This window comes from Tasmannia lanceolata, unplaced genomic scaffold (assembly GCF_043159265.1).
Source record: "Tasmannia lanceolata isolate RefF3 unplaced genomic scaffold, GAP_Taslan_0.1 ptg000020l, whole genome shotgun sequence".
Lineage (NCBI taxonomy): Eukaryota > Viridiplantae > Streptophyta > Magnoliopsida > Canellales > Winteraceae > Tasmannia > Tasmannia lanceolata.
In genome coordinates, this window is record NW_027518697.1 from 32,500,727 (window position 1) to 32,513,135 (window position 12,409).

At 37.9% G+C, this 12,409-nt stretch overlaps 2 long non-coding RNA genes across 2 annotated transcripts; both read left to right on the top strand.

Moving 5' to 3' along the window:
* Positions 1-1,923: 1,923 nt before the first annotated feature.
* Positions 1,924-3,631, top strand: LOC143854195 (uncharacterized). Its single transcript, XR_013237453.1, has 3 exons — positions 1,924-1,951; positions 2,130-2,249; positions 3,454-3,631. It is a non-coding gene; the product is annotated as an uncharacterized LOC143854195 (long non-coding RNA).
* Positions 3,632-3,774: 143 nt separating this feature from the next.
* LOC143854127 (uncharacterized) lies at positions 3,775-12,199 on the top strand. Its single transcript, XR_013237395.1, has 5 exons — positions 3,775-3,818; positions 3,905-3,955; positions 11,564-11,601; positions 11,802-11,912; positions 12,006-12,199. It is a non-coding gene; the product is annotated as an uncharacterized LOC143854127 (long non-coding RNA).
* The last annotated feature ends 210 nt before the right edge of the window (positions 12,200-12,409 follow it).

A 12,409-nucleotide genomic window follows, 5' to 3' on the forward strand; every position in this document is an offset into this window, starting at 1 on the left:
GTTGTCGGATCATCACATATGTATCATCCTTTGAAAAAAAGAGAGGTGACTTTCAATTTCTTTACCGAGCTCCCTCATTATTTGAATTAGTAGTTTCTCCTGTTGATTTTAATTTACTTATATATATACATATAAATACATTTATGCATAGTTTGCTGATATTGACACTACCATCATGTTCTAATAATTGTGCAAGGCTTGTATTGTTTTCATTAATTGGCTTTGGAGAACTTTATAGGAACTGCAATAACCTTTGACGGTTGTTTAAATAATAAAAGACGAAATCAATGAGTGCAATTCTGGAAACATGGTAGTGCCAACATCTGTAGGCTACGGATGTTGGCATTTCCATGTTTTGTTGATTGCACAACTTCATCTACTCTTTTCTTTCTTAATTGCCTTCTGGGAGCTTTTTTGAAATTCTAATACCTTTTGATAGCTAGTTTAATAATGAAAGACAAGTTGAGTTAGTGCAATTATCAAACCATGGCAGCACCAATCAGTGGCCTATATAATATATATAATTTTGTTCACCCGCCCGCTCCTTGTACTGTAAAACAGTAAATCATAAATACAGTAGAGGCGGTGGTCCAAGGAAGACATTTGGGTTTATATTTATATGTATATATAGGGATTTGCTAGGCAGTCTTGCGGAATAGCATTTCGTGGCTCACTTTACCATTTTGCGGCTCACTTTTGCAGGAGAGAATACCCACCTCAGATGAATTAAACGAATATGACAAAAGGCTAAAAAATGAGCTGCGAAATGGCTTTCCCTTACATTGCCTAGCAAATCTCACACACACACACACAACACCCGGATCCATTAGAAAAAAAATGAAAAAAGGAAAGAAAACTAAGGGTGGGAGAGAGAGTGGCGTCTAATGTGGACCCACCTCTCTAAGTGAAATTGATGTAATATAATTGATGGTGACAACCAAATTTTTTAATATATTATATATATATATATATATATATATATATATATATAGAGAGAGAGAGAGAGAGAGAGAGAGAGAGGAAAAGGATTGTAAGCTCGAGCGTACCAACCTTATGGTACGCTCGAGTGCCCAATCACATGGGTCCCACATTTTTTTGTGGTGATCCAAAGCATTCATTTGCAAGGCCCTATCATAGATAGGGTGTGTACCAAAAATCAGCTCCATTGAATCATCCTAATCCCGGGAAAAAATGGGCAGATTTGTGGACAAACAGTGTCTGTCCATTTTGACCTCCCCAAATGGATGGGTTAGGATGATCCTATGGAGCTGATTTTTGGTACACACCCCATCTATATAAGGGCCTTTCAAATGAATGCTTTAGATCATCCTAAAAATGTGGGACCACATGTGATTGGGCACTCGAGCGTACCATAAGGTTGGTACACTCGAGCGTACAATCCTTTTCCTCATATATATATATATATATATATATATATATATATATATATATATATATATATATATATATAGCTACAGAAAAAAGGATTTCTTTTCTTTTTTTGTGAGAATTACATGTCAGTATTAATATTAACGATTTTTGCCATTCCTAACTTTCTCCTTCTGTATATCTATCTATCTAGCAGAATAGAAAGGGAGAGGAGTTTTTGGAATTATTGGAAACATCTGTGGATTTAACACGTTGTAGTTCAACCGTGTTAGCCTTTTAGCCCTTACCTGCTATATCTAAGTATATTTTGCAGGGGTAAGATGGTCCCTCCCTAATTTACACAGCTCTTTGTCAGAGATATTTAGGAGATTTTTTCTCCTGCTCGATCTTATAGAAGACACGTTTCTAGGTATTTCTTTTTTTAGTGACACACTGACGCGTGCCTCACTCTCTCTCTCTCTCTCTCTCTCTCGCCCGAGATGCGAGATGCGACACTCTACCTTTCTCTTTCTCTCTCATCCTGTCTCTCGAACCCGCCCTTCATCTGTCTTTGTTGTTCTAGGTTAGGGTTCCCTCCCATTGAGATTCTAATGTTTTTTTTTAAACCTTTTTTGAATTTCAGGTTAGGGTTTCCCTTCAATGAGATTCTAATGGGGTCTTTTGAAACCCTTGAATTACGGGTTTGGGTTTCCCCTTAATTTAAGATTCTAATGGGTTTCCTCTAAACCTTTGAATTCCAGGGAATTTGAGAATCAATCATTTATCCCCTTTCTACTACATACTTTCAACGGCTCTGGATCTAAAGATAGATTGACTTTTTTGGTTGAAACTATGGGTATTTCTATGACTGCTTGGGAGAGGTATTTTCATTTGCTTTTATGCTTTAATTTCTTTTATATGTTGGGCTTATTTATTGGGATTTCCACATTATAATGAGATATTATGAGTTGATCAAAACCCAGCATTTTTCTTCTTATTTTCATTTTGAGTTATATGTTCACTTTTGAACGATTCTGTATTCTAATGGTGGAATTATAGGTTGTTTGTTCATGAATTTCGAACTGGAGACTCTAATCGGTCAATGAAACGGATATATACGATTGCATATGAGATTAGGGTTCTTGCCTAAAGCGTAAAAATCTCAATCTTCATGTTGTAACCCTCTTTCTTTTAAGTATCTTTGTTTGAGGTTTCTATAAGGTGGTGCAGCTCTGAAGTAGTTGAATTAGAGATTTTTTTTTCATTTATTTACAGGTTTTAGGATAGTTTCGCCGTAAGATTATCTGATTCAATGCACATCATGACGCTAGAAAATATAAATTATAAAGAGATGAATGCAGGTCACTTATTAAGGAAATCATAGCTTATCCTCTCATTGACATAGAGACTTCTTTCATTTATTTACAAGTTTTAGGTAGTTTCACTATAAGGGTTACGAAATTATGCATTGTTGTAAGGCCTTCTAAATTATTGCTCATTATTCTGTGTATCGGTTCTTGGGATTCTTGCTCATTTTTCGGAAACTATTTTAGGGCTGTCGTGGTGGGTTACTTCCCACTGATTTTTATCGTCATTTTACTTCGGTGTTTTCTGGATAGTGCCTTATGTTCGATGAAATGCCACGAAGAAAATTGTTTATATTGTTTGGTTCTTGCTGGTTTTTTTTGTTATCTTTGGATGCCAGTATTTATCTTTTTTCCATTTATGTTATTTTGGTTCTTTATGGGGAGATGATGAAGGGATTCCAGGTGGGTTGTTCATGACTAGTCGGGTTCAACACTGGTTCCTTAGTTTCCTGTTAGTAGCTATGTTTCTTCTTCCCCAATATTTTGTTAGGGTTTTCTTCTCAAAATGCAAAACGAACAGGGCCTAAGATAGTGCCTTATGTTTGATGAAAAGCCACAAAGAAATATTTTCTTTTTCATGCTTCTATTCTAGGATTTATTGATTTTTTTGTTAGGTGTGGCTTCTGTTTCTATTTATGTAGGATGTGAATTATGCCGGGGCATCACCTCCCAATCAGAATGCATTTATATGTCTTCCTTGCATTTTTTTTCTTTGTAGGTTTTCTTTGTAGCGGGATTTGAATTAATTTGTATAGTTTTGGCCTCATTTCTCTTTTGTAAACATCTTCAACGACACAGCTGGTTTGAATCGAGCGATTCTCAAGTACGATATCCATTCCTTATGTCTCGGCTGGCAAGTACCAATATCGAAATCATGAGCACTCTGATCATTTATGGAGTCTAGCAGGCATGAACAGTCTTCTTCCCCTATATGCATTGTAAAGAAACATGTCTTCTTGAAGAATTTATAAATTGAAGTATTTTCGTTGCCAGGATGTTCAAGGTTGAAGGTACTAAACTCTTTGTTTTCATATGCAGGGGAGAAATTATCTAGAGAAGAAGCATTGCAAGATCGCCGAAAAGGTTTCCATTTGGGTTCTTTGAACTTCCAAATATTTCTACACCCTTCATTTCTAACTTTATTGATCTGCATTTTCCTTTGCTTGCAGTTAAAAAATAGAATGATGGATTAGATATCTGGAAGCCTTTTTGCCCCGAAGGTTTCAAAGAGGGATATCCTCACACATTCTCTTTATTTTAACGGCAGTGTCAATTATTGAATTTGTTCAATAGAGATGTTGTTAGAGTTTATCTATTTTTTTTTTTTTTTTGGCTTCCAATCTCATTTATCTATTCCATTTTTATCTCATAGATCATTGAGCAATGAAAAAAACTGCCACTGGTGGTTTTGTTGAAATTCAAACAGGGCCTTAGTGTAGGGATTTATCCATTCATGTTACTTCCGTTCTAGATTGGAGTAACTCTTTTAATCATTTGCTTTGTCTTTGTCAATAGGTTGATGGAAATGAACTAAAGCAAGCATGCACTGGCAATTGTTTGTCTTCTGTATTTAGCGAGTTCCAACTATACAAAAACACCAACTTACTTTCGTTTTTTGCTCCCTTCAAAATTTAAATAACTCTTTTATTCATTTACTTTGTGTTTGTCGATATAATGAAAATTAAATAAAGAAAACTTACTTTTGTTTTTTGCTCCCTTCAGAATTTAAATAACTCTTTTATTCATTTACTTTGTGTTTGTTGATATTATGAAAATTAAATAAAGATTGCACTGGCAATTGTTGATCTGCTGTGTTAAGGTATACAAAAAGTTCAGCTTAGGTTATCACTTTCACACCATGACACTTCCACTGATGTCTTATTCAATACTAAAATTTAAAAACTTGATGAGCATAATGTCGTAAACTATAGTTGAATGGAATTGATATTTCCATTCTCACAAATAGTTGGATTATAATATTCCGCCAAACTGAATATCATGTGTTCTGATCTTTTTGATTTATTCTATTCTTATATACCGGATTGGATTTTTTTTATTCCATTGTGTTTGCACTTTTACCTTCATTTTTTTTATGATTCTATTGGTTTTTCACTTTTAGTATAACACGGGATCATGGAAATGGGTTCTGTTTCTTTTATTGCCTTCCAATTTTTTGATGTTTCTTTTCTATCCATATATGAACAGTTTTAGAACATCTTTTTAATTAATCATTTACATTTTCTTTATCGTCCCGTGCATCGCACGGGGTATTTTACTAGTATATATATATATATATATATATCAAAGAGATAACCTCCCCTTTGTAGGGGCATTCAGTTTTGGACAAAAAATCTGCCACACTATTAGCTTCCCACCAGCTATGAGTGATTTTCTAATCATTAAACGAGCTTAGAAGGTCCATGATTTTCTCCTTTGTCGGTTTCTTTTTCCAAGGGCAATTGTACTCACCTTCAAGAACTTTAACAACTACCAAGGAATCAGATTCAATTCACTCTTTCATTCTGTTTTTTTCCTTTGCAAGGGAGATCACCTTCAGGAAAGCATCAATCTCAAGCTCATGAATGGAAGCTTCCTGGGGTTTCCATTGAGAAAAACGGGCAATGATTTACCCTTGTGGGCTGCACAACAGTCCTCCAATAGCCGCTGATGTCTCAGAGAGAGAGGCATCAGTGTTGATCTTGGTCCATTCCGGTTCTGGATCCAGTCTGATCCATTTGCATCCCCTGTTGGGAGTGTTGGGGCCTGAAGGCCAAGATTGCAGCCAACCCGTTTATTTCTATTGTTGGTGCCTCTTGGAGACGAAGATGGATGCATCTCATTGGAACCAGCACCAGGATATTTCTCAGGATATGCTGTTTGTGGTTGTGGGTATTTCCATGCAGCCTCCCATTGTGCTGAAGCCATATGTGGGATATGGAAGCACAGAATGCAAGACGAATAGCTGTTGCAGTTTGTCCAGTCCCAACAAGATTTTGCCGAATCCATTCCTCCTCTCTCTTAGAGTTGGCTTTGGCTTTCTCTGGAATCTGAATCTCCACAGTATCGACCTCCAAATCCATGAAGAGAAAGAGAATGAGAAGAAGGGATGATCCGGGGATTCCCTCTCCGAATTGCATAGGAGGCAGCCTATGTTTCTGGATGCACCAAGCAAGGAGAGCCTGTGTCAAGTTTATAGTTTAGAGCCTGCCATGAAGTGAATCCGTGCTTCGGGATGTGTCCCTTAAACCATACATAGGAATGCCGCAAAACTTTTGGGTGTTTGCTTCTGATTTATTGCCATGCTGATTTCATTGTGAATCCTAAGTCTGGAGACTCTGGACATGGTTTCCACACCGGGATATCAGGCCCTCCAGCTATGGTAAGAGAAGAGAATAGAATGTTTTTTACTTCAGATAGCCATGGATGATTGAAGATTTCAGCCCAATCACCATTTGCCCAAAGGTTTCTAACCTCAGCATTTGCCGGAATTGAGATTATCACAGATCCTATGGATGTTTGGGAGCAGATTGGTCCATCAGGATGCCAAGATTGTTTCCAAAAATCAATCCCCTCCCCATTGCCCAAGATGTAGCAGACATTTCCTTTGGCAATTTCCCTCCCCCGAAAGATGCCTCTAGCTCCTCAGGACATGTTTCGAGGAACATTTGCCTCCCAATAATTCTTTCCTCTTGCATTGAGGATCCGCCAGACACAATTCAGCTGGGCAGCCTGGTTAATGTTATGGGGCTTTCGAATGCGAACTCCTCCTCCGTCCTTTGGTCTGCAAATTGTGCTCCAGGCCACTGGGTGATACCTTCAGGTTAGAGAGGGCCACACCAAACAAAATTTCTCGGAATGGTGACTATTTCCTTGAGAGTACAACAGGGAAGTGAGAAAGCCATGGACTATATGGAAACTGTTCAGGACTGCTCTTACCAGCTCCAACCTACAAGCTCTAGAGAGGTGCCTGTTCGACCAGGTAGCAATTCAGCTCCTTACTTTGGCTACAAGAGGTTTGCACATAGCAGAAGACAATCTGGTGGAAGTTAACGGGAGGCCAATATATTTTAATGGGAGGGCTCCTTCATGCCAATGATTTTGCAGATCATTTTTTTCCTGGCATCTGCTGTTAGCAAATAGGATCTCAGATTTCTTCACATTCGCCTCCATGCCAGAGCATTCTCTAAATTTGTTGAGAGATTTTCCGATTTGGAGAGCATTTTCTGGGGTGGCATTGGCAAAGAGCATGACATCATATGCAAAGAACAAGTGAGATACAAAGATGGGGCGTTTAACAAAGGGGGTAGAAATGAGGTTCTTCCTACTGGCTTCTTGAAAAATGGCCGACATCATTTCCATGGTGATACAAAACAGAAGGGGGGAGATCGGGGCCCCTTGTCTCAGGCCATTAGTTGTTTGAAGAACCCCTTTGGGCTACTATTGATAATAATAGAGAAGGTTGGGGTGCGATTGCATTGCTGAATCCATCTCCTCCATGTATCATTGAACCCCTGTTTGGCCATGAAACTGGGGAGGGCTTCATGAGCTACATTATCGTAAGCCTTTCTGAGGTCAATCTTGATGCACATCGCTTGCTTGGCACCCTTCCTATGGAAGTTGTGGAGTAAGTCCTAAGTCAAGAGAATATTGTCTTGGATTAACCTTCCCTTTATAAAGGCAGACTGGAAAGGTCCAATGATGCGGTCCATCACAGTGCTGAGCCTATTAGTCATGATCTTAACGATAATCTTGTAGAGCAGGTTGCAGAAGAAAATAGGCTGATATGTATCGGGGGCTGCTGCATCCAGGCCCTTGGGGATGAGAGCAATGTTGGTAGTATTCACCTCCGGAAGAAGAGTTCCTTTGTTGAAGAAATATTGGACACCCTTAGTTACATCTCCTCCTATCAAGTACCAAAAGTGCTGGTAAAAATCACCATTAAAACCATTGGGTCCCGGAGCTTTATTCCCATCCAAGGCTTTTACCACTACTTCAATTTCATCTGGGGAGACTGGGCGGGTGAGATTTTCAGCTTCAGTGGTAGTTAGTCTCCTGTTAGGCTCTGGAATAGAGTTATGATCAACTCTTTTTCCATTATTTAAAAGCCCTTTGAATTAGTTTAGGAAGGTGACCTCAATGATCTCAGCATCAGTTGTAATGTCTCCATTGTGTTTGGTGATGCCCATAATGCTATTTTGATTGCAGTGATGGTTCATTGCAACATGGAAAAAACTGGAATTTGAATCCCCCAAGTTTAGCCATTGAACTCGAGAGTTTTGGTGATTCATTGGTTCTTCCATTCTGGCTGGCAGCTTGCATGCATTCTTCCCTTGCTTTGCCCTCCAGATGTGTAAGATTTTTATCAGCCGATTTAAAGCAATCATATCTTGGACCTTGTGGAGCTTTTGAAGCAGAATTGGCACTTTCCTGTCAATTCTCCCAAACACGTTTTGGTTCCAAACTTTCAGTTCTCGTTTCACTTCATTGAGTTTCTGGACTACTCTGTACATAGGATTTCCTCTATCTTGGATCCCCCATGATTTCTCAACCACCTCATAAACAGAAGTATCCTGGAGCCACTGGAGAAGAATTTGAAAGTCTTTTTGTTGGTCTTCTGATTCTCCATAAGTTGAATTATGAGGGCATGGTCAGAAGTTCCTCGATGAAGTTCCTTGATGCTTGTACATGGCCATTGAATGGGGAAATTGCATAAGCCAGTCATCATTTATCAAAGCTCTGACCATATGTCTCAATCTAATATCATCCTGAGAGTTATTATTCCAGGATAGAACTTGGCCAATGGTTTTGAGGTCCTTCAGAGCACATGCTTCAATACAATCATTGAATTCCTCCAATTCCCTATAAACACGGTCAGGGCCTCCCATCCTCTGATCCGGGAATCTGGTAGTGTTGAAGTCACCAGCAACAATCCACGGCCTGTTGATGGCGGATGCGAGGTTACAAATATCCTCCCATAAATCTCTTCGTTCACTCCCACTGTTAGAAGCATATACAGCAGTAAGCAAGAAGCTTACCTTTATTTGGGTCCAAGTAATCTCGGCATGAACAAATTGTCTAGAATCTTTTCGAATAGAAATTTGAATGATTTTAGGATCCCAAATCACCCAGATCCTTCCTTTGGTGGTATGAGAGTAATTTCCATAGGTACTCAAACGTTCACAATTATCAGAAGAATAATGCTCCATTAATTCTTTGCTAGCTTTTGTTTCTAGTAAACATAAGAATGGGGCACATTTTTTTTTTTTTTTTTGATGGGTAATGGGGCACATTTCTTGTTGATTAGAGACTGGATTTCCTGTCTCCTTAATGCCAAGCAGAGGCTCCTAGCATTCTAGATCCCGAAGTTCATCATCATCAACTAAGTGTTGGTCCTCCTCCGCAATCATCTGAGCTATTTTTTCGCTTTTACTGAGCTCGGTTTCCTTGTCCCCCTTTTGAACAGGTTTGTTTTCTGTTCCAGCTTACTCAATGTGCTGTTTAGCTATTCTTCATTTTCTTCTACCTCAGTAAGGATAGCATATGGGTTTTGGGTTTGGAGGATACTTGAAGGTTCCCCCTGTTGATCGCAAAGAGACTCAACTTCTTCTGCTTCATTTTGTATTTCTTGATTTTTCAGGTCTCGTGTCTCAACCACCTCTTCAGCAACAGTTTCCTGATCTGTCTCCTTCGGAATCTCCTTTTACTGAATAGGCCTCCACTCTTTCCTCTGTTTTTTCTCTGTTTTATTGTTTTTGGGGCAGGAGAGGTTATTGTAGTTAAAAGTTTTACACTCCTTGCTGGATGGTGGCCTCCCATTCTTACTCCACCTTCTGCAGGGTGGTGCCTAATGATGGGTGGTGTTAAGATCCGAACTGATGTGAGCTCTATTCTATTCGGTGAAAGTGTGAAGATCATAACTTGTTCATTGCACATAAGGGTGCAATGAACAAGCTATTTGGCATTTGTTTAACTACTTACCATCTATGAAAAAAGTTCCTCGGTTATCTTTCGATCCATTCTTATGATTTTAAGATCAAGGATGCCTTAGTATTTTTCTTTCTCCTACAAGTGCCCAATTACATTTCATCTAACCACAATTACTAAAGGGCACACACAAAGTGGCCAGTCTGCTCTCCCTATGTGGATTAGTGAAATCAAACATGGTCTGTACTTGCTTTTGCATTTATTTATATCTATGCATGCCGACATGAGTTTAAACGGATTTATATTCTTCACACTTTTGTTTTTGGTGATTACCAATGAATGTCAGTCTCTCTTTGGTTTTCAAATCTGTCTCTGGTTCTGAGTTTTGTTGTTGCACATTGAGCACATGGCATCATTTATGTATAACCAATGTTAAAATCGTATGATTCACGATTTGAATCCCATCGAATCGTGGGTAAAACGATTCAATTCGGAAGGAAGACTTGTTTTCTGTAAAAGTCGCACTTGTGTAAAAATTACATGATTTTTACTTTTCTTTTTACGAGATTTTTTGCTTATTTTCCTGTGGTCGACCCTTTGTGATTAAACCCCTTATACATCGTATATATACCTCTCGCCCCCACTTATAACCTAAACACAACTAAAGAAAGCCGTAACTCTATTATTCTCCTCCTTTCTTCGTTTTCTTCTCTTCTTTCATTCTTCTCCTCCTCGTCCTTCCGACGTTGTACCAACTTATAACCTATAAAGCCCTTCTCATCCTTATATTTAATTTAATTTTATGGTTTTAAATGGAAAATAGATAATTGCTCATTTTATTCTGTTTTTTTAACTTTTTATATTTTTAATACATTTTCTCTTTTTTATATGTAAATCAGAATAAATCTTACTATTTACGATTCGATTCGATTCGAAGCCTGTTACGATTCGATTCTGATTTTCAGAACCTTGATCTAGATAATATATTCATATAACCCTTGAATGCCTATGTATGTGTTATACCCAATTTATTATGTTGATTACATTAAAAGTCACACTTGGCCTGGGTCATGTTTGAAACTTTGTCGAGTGCTTGATAGAAAATCTCCTGAATGTAGTCCAACAAAACCAAAACTGTGCCATAATCTGATCGAATTGCTCCTTCAAATGGCTGAAGTACAGTCAAGTTACAACATGTTCTCCGACAGCCTCTTAACTGTTTACATTTGTCCTTTCCAGAAGGGGGTATCTTTGTCATTCTGGAAGGCACTGTTTTTTATTTGTTGAATCAACTGGTCCTTTAGCAAAGATGGAAATATTCTATATTAATTCACATCTAAACCCATCAACCCACATGCATCTCTTACCCCATATCTGCTTTTACAGAAATAGGAATCCCGTGCAACTTGGAAACTCCACTTCCTTTCGAAATTATTTCCTGATTCAGCACACATTGTCATGGCTATTAGGAAACAACCTCAACTAATCTTTTTTCTTATTTTTAGCAATTATAGTTTTGATGCATTTCTCCTTGGATCTCAGCTTGATACAAATGAGAATTAGTTATGTTTGTCAGTTTCATTTGTTTGGTAGAGTGAAGCGATTTCCTGAAGGTGCTATGAGATCCACCCAAACATGAAAAATCAGTCATTTTTCTATGTAATGAATTTCGTCATTGAATTGGTTTTATCTCCATGCCTTTATAGAAATATCCGAAAGGATATTTTTTTTTCCCACAATCGATCTCATTCGCAAAAAAGGTGTGGTAATGATACTTGATCAGCTCCGGAATCAGCCTTCTTTCTTCTTCCAATATAACTATATTAATGCTTGTGTGCCATCTCTTTGATTATTCGATTGCGATGTATTTGATTATTTGATTTTTCTTTGTTGATACTTTGCAGAAGCGAACTTTTCTTTGTTATACGCAAAAACTGAAATGGTGAGTCATCTAGAAGTTGTTGGTAATGGCATTACATTTTGGACTAAAATAATTTTTTTTTCTTTGCGGAATTAAGTCTTATTTAATGTACTTATATTTTTTCAATGATCTCTATGCTTCATTTACTATTTTTCCGTTTACTCTGTCAGTTCCCAAATTGACTTTTGTTATGTTTTTGTGTTCTTTTCAATCTTCACCAGTTCTCCAGGGGCGTTTGGAATGACATTAAAAAGGCATTATGAGAAGTATCTCTCGGAATATGAATTAGCAAAGGAAGATGTTGATGGAGAGTTCTGCTTACAGTGTCACAGGTCTCTCTCTCTCTCTCTCTCTCTCCATATTGTATATGCATATTCTTTCTTTTGCAAATCTTTGCTAATAACAATAGCGCTCCTGGCGACTAGGTGAATTGTGGCACGTGCGGTGAATGGGACCACATTTGGTTGTGACACACGGCTGGGTCTTGGTGCATTCTAGGTATAATATGTCTGCCCCATCATCCCCTTTCATGATATGGACTATGTTTGTCCAATTTGAAAAATTCATAAACAGATGGATCTGTTTTGGTAGTCCTGTTAAGGAATTTCTTGCTTGAAAAATGCATAAACAGATGGACGCAACTTTGTATTAGTTTTCACATTAAATGTTGCATGAATCATCGAAGTTGATTTGACTGCCAAAACTGATGGATCTTGTTTGGCAGTCTTGTTACGGAATTTCTAGCTTGAAAATAACCATTGCTTTTTATTGTGATTAGCATTCTAAAATTGTCCCCCGTGAGTAGATTTTATTTTTATTTTTTTATACA